Source organism: Antechinus flavipes, chromosome 5 (genome assembly GCF_016432865.1).
Source record: "Antechinus flavipes isolate AdamAnt ecotype Samford, QLD, Australia chromosome 5, AdamAnt_v2, whole genome shotgun sequence".
NCBI lineage: Eukaryota > Metazoa > Chordata > Mammalia > Dasyuromorphia > Dasyuridae > Antechinus > Antechinus flavipes.
The window spans coordinates 256,928,225-256,938,097 of record NC_067402.1 but is presented as its reverse complement, the minus strand read 5'-3'; positions in this window follow the sequence as shown (position 1 = coordinate 256,938,097).

Genomic DNA, 9,873 nt, shown 5'->3' with positions numbered 1-9,873 from the left:
TGGTGAGACTTCAAGATTATTTTGATTTACATTTTTCATATTATCAAGGATATGGAGCATTCTTTTATATTAATGTCAGTTATTATTAATTCAGTGACTCAGGTGATTGCCAAGTACTCTGTGACACCCTTTAGCATTTTACAGATAAACCTTTTCCATCCAGAATGGCAGAATTAAGATGAAAAATTGATGTTCTGCTCTATCAAAGCCCTTCTGCAAAGAGTGAAGATGAGGGAAAAAATTGAAGAGAGAACTAAAAAGATAGATAAATGTTGAATATGATACTTGAGAGGACTCCTTATAGAAGACTACATCTTTTTATCCCATCTGATTGCACTGAGGTCAAAATGACACTGATATCTAATGTTGATATTATTAAATTAATATTTGTAGATTAAATTAAATTGATATTACTAAATTTGTATTAATGTTACTAGTAATAGTGATAATAGTATTAACTCACATTTATATAACTTATATAAAGCATTTTCCTCACAGTGACCTGCTTAAGTAGATATTGCAAAAAGATTTTCCTTCGTTTTTTTCAAGTATACAAACAATCTCTTTTCCAGGGGTGCAGACTGAAACCCATCTATCATATTCCATTCTTCTATGTGAACTCTCAGAACTTTTGTCAGCAGGGTCCTCATCAATTTCTCTTACCATCTGAGGGGTAAAAAAAAAGAAAGAAAGAAAAAAGAGAGATGAACAATCTGGTCCAATAATACTTAATTCTAACCTTCATATAATAACCCAGTATGTAGTCATCCAGCCTTTGCTTGAAAACCTTTTGCAAAATTTATGATGCTATTAATATCTCCATCCCTACTTCCAACATGGTTTAGGCAAGATATTCCCTAATAATCAATAAAGCTAGCATTGGTTGTATTAGTGATACAAAGACAAATGTAAAAATTCCTGAGATGAAAGAGCTTACATTTCATCAAGGGGGACAATATGTATATTAAATACAAGAAATTTTTATACAAAATACATTTAAGACTTTTTTGGGGGGTGGCATTCATAACCAGTGAGATTAGGAAATGTTTTATGTAAAAAGTGACAGTTGAAGTGAACTTTGAAATAAATTAGATGGCACAATAAATTGTGAGCTGACCCCAGCTTCCCACTTCTATGCTCTTTTCATCCCCTTACTGACCCACCTCCCTTAAAGTCCAAGGCTTTGCCTCTTTTCCCCTAGATAAGACAAGACAGACAAGAATTTATAAGCTGATTCATTTCCATTTGTGGATAAGCTTTAGTAAATCCTATTCTAGGTATTTAACATGAGTAAAAACTGTAAATGGAGGAAATGTTGAAGTTTAGTAGGGACCTCAACAGAATGGAGTCACAAACTGATGTTGTGAGGTGTCTCCAAAGAATTTTCAGACTTGAACCCGTCTCCAAGTCAAGGGGCAAAGTTTATTGTAATTATAACACCAATTGAAACAGGCTAAGTTCCAAAAGAATTTAGCAAAGAACCAAGAGCAAGAAGATAGATTTATTGGACAGTTAGATTGGAGCTTTATGTTCCTTATTTGATAATTTTATGGCTTTCAGGTAGGTTTGAGGGATGGTCTATTCACTATTGTCACAGGAACTTGGTTATCATTGACCAACAGATTATTTGCCTGTCAGTTAGTAATGTTTGTAGGACTGTTCTAAAGCCAGAAGACTTTAAAATCATTGACAGAAAAATTGTCAAAACAAAAACACTCTAAGGTCAGAAGATCTCAGAATTACTAATATATCTTCCTTAAAGTGTAAGGGAAGAAATATTATTATATTCCTAGACCAAAAGACTTTTACAATCATTGATGAACAGATTGATAGGTCAGGAGACCCTCAGGATCACTGATTCTAAAGTCTTCTGACTTCAGAATCATTGACAGATTGTTAGAACAGAAACATTATAAAATTGGGGAGGGGGACCTCTTTACTGCCATTTCCCCTAGAAGTTATACTCCAACAGAAAGTTACTGATAGTGACTTTCAGTTGTTAGGCAGTTCGGGACATTCACCTGAGCTGAAGTCAGCAAAACTTGAATTTAATTTCTGTCTTGGATTCTTGCTGATTGTGTAATTGAGGGCTATCTCTGTCTGCCTTAGTTTCTTCTTCTGTGAAATGGGGATAATAGTAGAATGTGCCTCCCAGGGTAATGGTAAGCATAAAATATAATGTTATTTTTAGAACACCTTACAAATCTTAAAAAGCTATGGAAAGACTAGCTGTTATCATCATCATTATCATTCTCTATCCATGAATTTCCAATTGACTTGGAATATTTGCAGTTGGACATCTTACTGCTATTTCAAATTAAGTATGTCCCAAATTAAACTCATTGTCTTCCTCCCCAAACCTGCTCTATTTTGTTTTAAGAAAAATTTTTGATAATCTTTGTCTTCATTTCTGATATATCTGTCCCCCTCCCAGAAAATCATTTTTATAATAAAAATCATTAAAAAAAGGGACAAAAATGAATAGTATGCTGATCCTGGAGTAAGGAAGACTCATTCTACTGAATTTAGATCCAGTTCCAAATACTTACTAATTGTATGCTCTTAGACAAGCCATTTAACCATGTTTGCCTCAGATTCATTTGTAAAATGAGCTGGAGAAGGAAATGACACCAGAAAGGGTGATGAAAAATTAGTTGAACATGACTGAATCTACTGAACAGCAGAACAACAACAATAACTGGGATTGTAAGAGACAAAGGGGAAGAAAGAGAACATCCTTGATGTTAACTTAAGAATAATATATTTTTAATTCTCCTTCACCATTTTAAATATATAACTAAAGTAGGAAAAGTGGGTGGGTGAGTGGAGGAGCAAGGAAGCTAGGTCTTATGATTTCCCAGTGGTAAAGATATTTTCAGATAGCACATTTTTTTTCCTAACTGCAGAAGCTTCCGATTTGCTTGTGATTCCGATTGTTGCTTGTGTAATTGAGGGCTATCTCTGTCTGCCTCAGTTTCTTCTTCTGTGAAATGGGGATAATAGTAGAATGTACCTCCCAGGGTGATGGTAAGCATAAAATGTGATGTTATTTTTAGACAGCTTGTGAAAAGACTGAGGATGAAGGACAGAAAGAAGTCCAGTCTGGCTGAACCATGAAGTATATGAAGAAAAGGAAAGCATAAGACTCAAAAGGTAGGTAACAGGTAATTTATCCTTTTGGTCTCAATTTCCTCATCTGTTAAATAAAGTCTTTCTGCTCCATAATGATTCTGGTCACAGATCATGCTCCACTTCTGCGTATATGTGTGAAAATAATTCTTACCTTCTCTGTGCTCATAACCCCATCTTTATAGCCTTTAGGATGTAATTTAACTCCATGAATCTGTAATCCCAGATCAAGGGTGCCATTTTCCTTTTTCATCAAATATCTGAATCTCTAAAGCTATAGGAATAGCCCCAACTCTTTTGTCTTTTAGACAGTGTGAAGTTTTGTATTTAAGCTAACCTTTAAAGTGACCTTCTGCTCCTCTCCCATCATTAATCCTTTCTTACAATTGAGGATGTGTCTTTTAACTTTTTCACCTTAAAACAAAAACTCTTTCTTTATTGAAAAGCTATTCTTCCTTGATAGAAATGTAATTTCAGTTTATCTCCATTGACATTTGGAAGTTGTATGCATTCATTAAACATTCAAATTGTATAAATAATGCGATCTGTATTTTAACAAAGGGAGCTTTCATGGCTGAATAGGTTGTTCCCTTGGCATTATGACAGCTAGTGGGAATCGGAAGCTTCTGCAGTTAGGAAAAAAATGTGCTATCTGAAAATATCTTTACCACTGGCAAAATCATAAGACCTAGCTTCCCTGCTCCTCCACTCACCCACCCACTTTTCCTACTTTAGTTATATATTTAAAATGGTGAAGGAGAATTAAAAATATATTATTCTTAAGTTAAAAAGGCAAAGAAAAATTAATGTGAATCCATTTTAGCTAAAGTAAGTCTTAAGGACAAATTAAAACTGGCTGATGTAAAAAAATAAAATAGGTAACAGAAAAAAAAAGTTTTTTGATGCTTTCTCTAAACTCAGTTCTTGAGTTGATGGAGAATGAGCTAATGTTGTGCCACAGTTTCCCTAAATTGTTCTGCCTCAGTTCCTTGAGTTGTTCTGCCTCAACCCCCCCAGTTGCAACTCCCCTTTCCTATACATCAGGACTGAGATAATTAGGGCTGTAGAGATCTGGCCATTCTGACATTCCAAAAGATAAAACTCCAGATGTCCTATCTCAGATACCTAATTGGCATCCTTAATCTCTATTCCCAATTTATCAGAATTTATGGTCCTATCCCCCAACCTGTCAGAACCAGATTGATGGTCCTGTCTTAGAAATTCCTGTTCACCAGTTTGGATTCCAACCCCTGCCTTTGTCTTAGAGTCCTGATCTTAGAGCCACATATATAAAAACCATTGAAATCTCACATATGAAGCTGATGCTGCTGTTGAATGCTTTGAGACATCAGCCCTGGGACCAAACTGGATCCTTTGATCCCAGAAAATCTTTCCCTCTCAGAAATCTAAATAAAATATTAAAACTCTGTAATCTCTATCTTGCCTCAGTTTCTCCATCATTACATTAAGAATCTCAGAAGGATTATTTTCACCTTCATTCACTTAGGGCACAAATACTTATTACACCTTCTATGTAACAGACCTTGTACTAGGCACAAAAAAGAAACAGATCTTAATCTCAAGGATCTTATATTCTATCAGAAGAAATAATGTACTCACATTCATACAAACTATGTATAAAATAAAACAAATACAGTATAATGAGGAGACCCTAAAATGATACATATTTAAATAAGATGGAATAGAAGCTAAATTTTGAGTAAATGCCATAGATGATCTGGAGAAGGGATCATGAAAAGTAGTTCCTTCCTCTTAGGAGAGAGGTGGGGGACTACAGGAGCAGAATATCACATGCATTGTCAGGAAAAAAAGTGCACTGTATAGATTCTTTTTGTTTAGTTGTTTTTCTTTATAACAAGGAAGGATCTAGTTTTAAGATTTAGGGTCAGTCTTTATTAAAAAATAATTGTTATGTTTATATATGTATTTGAATTCATATATATGTATATATATTAATTTATTTCATTTTTCATTGATATGGAATAAAAGAAGAGTTTAAGTAGCATAGTATAATAATGATTGCACATGAAACTGCAAATCTATTACATACAACTTGCTATTCTTTTAATATAAAAAATCATCATATAAATTTTAAAAATATATTTTATTTCACATGTTTTAAGAAACTAAATCTATGCTTAGTTGCACTATTTAAAAATGTACTATCTAGGCCCTTTCTCCCCATTTCTTTATTTTTCAACAAATTAATAAAATAAAGTAAAATAAAATCTGATTAGGAAAAGACCAATTTTCTAGCTTGGGAAATATAGTTTATCTTTCCTTCCTCCTTTTATCCACTTTTGTCCCATTACATTGCTCATTTATTTCACCAAGGAAAGGAGAAACTCATAAGTTAAACTTTTTACTTGTTATATCTGATGAAAGATTTAACTCGGCAAGAAATGTGAAGCAATTGGTTTAATGAGGTTCAGGCATTCTCCTGAATTCCATTCACCTAGCTGCCTTTTCTCCACAGAATACCGAAGAATCAAAGCTATGTGACCTATGAGCCTACCGTGAAGACCTGTTGATTGGCTGCTGTGTAGAATGTCATCACTCACAAAGCAGAGATGCCTCAGAGGAGGTCATGGGTAAAAGTTGTTCCACCCTAACCTGAAAGATTTCTCCTGAATGACTGAGTTTATATGAGAAAGCTTGCCATTTCAGTACAAACTCCCTTAATGATATTGCTTTTCTGTGGTTGCCACAGTATTACTAAAATATGTAAATGTGCAAACTTTACTTTAACAAGCTCTTTTTGAAGATATGGGTGTGCCCTTTTTGATGGAAAAAATAAAATAAAAGATAATTAGGCTGAATACTCTGAAGGGACTTTCGTTTCTCCCATAGAATATAGTGAAATATTTTCCATAAGCTTGGCAATTTAATTTATGCAAGAAAGCTGCATTTATATACTCCTGCAGAATGGCACTATAGATAATAATAATTGCACAAATTTATATAGTACTGTTGAGTTTTAAAAGAAAGGATGTCATTATAATAACCAAGTTTGCCCCTACAGAAAAGATCAATTAATCAACAAGTATTTATTAATAAGCTAATATGCCTGGCACTGTGCTATTCTCTGGGTTCACAAAGATTCTCTCTTCTTTATAGAGTTGGGGAACAAAGGGTGTGGAGGTAGGTGGCACAGTGGCTATTTTACTGCTTTTGGAGCTAGAAAGACTCAAATCCAATCTCAATCTATTTCAATTTCCCCAACTTTAAAATGGAGATAACACCTACTTCCTAAAATTGTTGCGAGGATCCAATGAGATAAGGTGGTTAGTACAGTGCCTGGCACATAATTTTCACTATATAAATAATTATTTCCTTCCCTTTCTGGGATATTACATATATTGTCACACTTGATCTAGGTTTGTTATTTTTGCTGAGTTTTTTTCTTCTTATTTCTTATTTATTCTTTGTTACAAGGGGTGGCTTACTGGGTAAGGAAAGGTGGATGGAAGGGTATATTCAGGAAGTCAATTAAAAACAAAATTAATTTTTTAAAAAAGTACTTTTCTTGTATCAGTTCTGGGGAGTAGGTTATACAAGTATATTGTACCCCCATTTTATAGATGGCAAAATTGAGCCTAAGGCAAAATGATTTATCAATCAATTAAAATGATTATTCCTAATAGGTTTCATCACTTTGTCAATGATTTCACCATTTACCTAGGTCTTCACATTCAGTATTATGTCATTATTCTGCCTCTTTCTTCTTATTCTTTGATCCAAGCTGTTAACACATTCTTGTCATTAATTCCTCCTTATCATAGATCTCATTTGTCCCTTCCCCTTTTCTCTTACCAATGCTACATTCATTCAGATTCCAATCATGATTTCAAGTGGCGTCTTAATGAATATTTTTTTCTCTACTCCATATGGTGACAAATGCAGTATGACCCTAGCAAATCATTTAACCCTATTTGCCTCAGTTTTCTCATCTGTAAAATGAGCTGGGGAAGAAAATAGCAAAACACTCTGAGATCTGCCAAGAGATAACAGAACAACTTTTTAGTTGAACCACTTCATCCTTCATATGTCTGCTGTTAGCTGGATAGTGACAACTGTGTTAACATATTATGAAATCCTTTACTGAATCAGTTAAGAAAAAAATTTGAACTAGTATACCCATGATTTTTCTGTAGTCTACAATCATTTAGGTTCATTTATCTCATTTGTCAAATATGATAATAACGAACAAAATACCCACAACTTAAGGTTGTTGCGAAGATCAAATGAATACCGATATTGTAGCCAAATTCGACATTTACATGTTTTTTCCTACTCTTGTCCAGCATATTCTTCATACCTGGAACATACTCCATCTTCTTTTTTTTACCTCTTGCAATTTCCACCTTCTTTCAAAGCTCAACTCAACAGCCATCTCCTAATGGAAGCCCATCATGATCCCCACACTTGCCATAGCCTTTCCTCCAGAAAATCACTTTGTAATTACTTAATTTTTCCTTTTCTGTGTATAAATTGTTTTCTCTTAATAGGAGAGAAACACTTTGAATACAGAAATAGTGCATATTTTTCTCCCATGAAAACTAACACAACTTAACACATAGACTTATCACATAGTAAATGATTTAAAAAAATCTTCAATGAGTGGCTCAATTGATGATATAAAACACCATGCAAATCTTTAGGTGGTACAAATATATAGACTTATCTATTTATTAAAGTAGAATGTAGGTTTTGAAAGAACATATTTTACTAATGAATTTAATGCTTTGGGGCATTTTTAATTGTTGTTTTTTCCTAATGAAGATTTAGGAAACCCTTTCTGTTATGATATTTTAATAAATTTAAATTATGATTTTGTGATTATATGATTTTAATAATCAGAGTAGGAAGCAGAATCCAAGGATGCTTGTGTGATTTTCTCTGCCTTCTCACCCTTCAAATCCTCCCTATTTATGTTATTAATGAAAATGTCAGGCATGTAAGCCTTTTGCTTTTAGCTGGATGCTGACAACCATGTTAACATATTATGAAATCCTTAACTGAATCAGTTAAGAAAAATATTCTGTTAATTAATAGTTATAAGGCAGAGAGTGGACTTATTTATTTGCTCCTTTCTCCAAGAAGCTAGAAAGACATAGCAAATCTCCCCTTGAATTTTAAGAATTGAAAATCAGCTAATTAGCCGTCACCTTAGTGGCCCATAGCTCATTTGGCAGAAACACTGATGCACTCCTGGGGGCATACAGGTTTTCTATTGACATCAGAGGCACATTCATTCCTCTGTAAAAGAAATGTGCTGTCAGTACAAAATCAACATAAGAAGGTCAATTTCCTAAGGAAATGGAAAAGAAGAGGAAATGAAGAAAAAGTAGACTATGCTTCCCCCCTCCCCCCTTTATTGTGATGCTAATTCTGACCTTTTCACAGAACTGTTCCTAACTAGAATGGAGTGATTTTGGATTGTTTCCTTGAATGCCAGATTTAAAGGGTGATCCGAGAACATGTAGTCTACCAAACAGCATAGAAAAAAAGAGAGTATCTACAGTGAACTATGAGGAAGAGGAAAACAAAGAATAAGAATATTTCTGAGTCACAGAGATTTGGACTGAGAGAAAATGAAAAATACTTTGAGAAAAGTGCCATTACCAAATAGAATCTAAAAGTATTTTTTTCCCCAAAAGAAAATTGAGAGATTTTGAGATTTATAGAAAGACCTGAGATTTTGCTGATTTTGAAATTTAAAAAACCACCACCAACAAAAATTCCCCCACAAACTGTGATTTTATCAGGTCTGTAACTCAGTAGGTAAGTGTTAAGAGATTTGTATGAGGTTCAGAAAAATTAAGGGACTTGCTTAGATGTATCTAATAAATATCAGAGGTACATTTAAACCTAGGTCTTTCAAGTACAGAATTTTGTGCCCTATTCTATGTTGCCTAAAATAGTAAATTATAAGTCCGTTATTTATTTAGCAGGTTGTAATTGAGTTTCAATTTTTACCTGAGCACATTTAGCATACACTAATTATATTATTCATATGACCATTCAGTTTGGAATTCTCTTTTGATTTGTAGCTGTGATTATATCTATCTGTATATATAATATATAATTAATCCATCTCTGGGGCAGCTAGGTGGTACAGTGGATAGAATATCAGATCTGGAGTGAGGAAGACTCATATTTATGAGTTTGAATCTGGCCTCAGGTATGACTAGCTGTTTGATTGTGGACAAAAAAAAAAAATCTATATCCATATCTATTTATCTCTACCTTTGTATTTACACCCATATCTGCATCATTCATATCTATGTCTATATATCTACATCTACAAATATGTATTTATCTATATTCATAACCACATCTATTAATAACTATAATTTTGTAATTATGTCATCTATACTTATTTTTCTCTATATATCTGTATTTATATCGACCATCTTTATTTCTCTTTTTATCTGTTTCTATTGATTTTGTCTAATTGCTAAAAATTGGCTACCAATTAATTATTTTTGAGGGGAGGGATAAAAGCATATAAAGAAATAGGCACTAGGTGCAACTAGGTGGCACAGTGAACAGAGCATCGGCCCTGAAGTCAGGGGGATCTGAGTTCAAATCTGTCCTCAGACACTTAATACTTCCTATCTGTGTGACCCTGGGCAAGTCACTTAACTCCAATTTTCTCAGGGGAAAAAAAGAAATAGGAAAACTCATAAGAAATTTGGGCAACTAGGTGGTGTAGTGGAA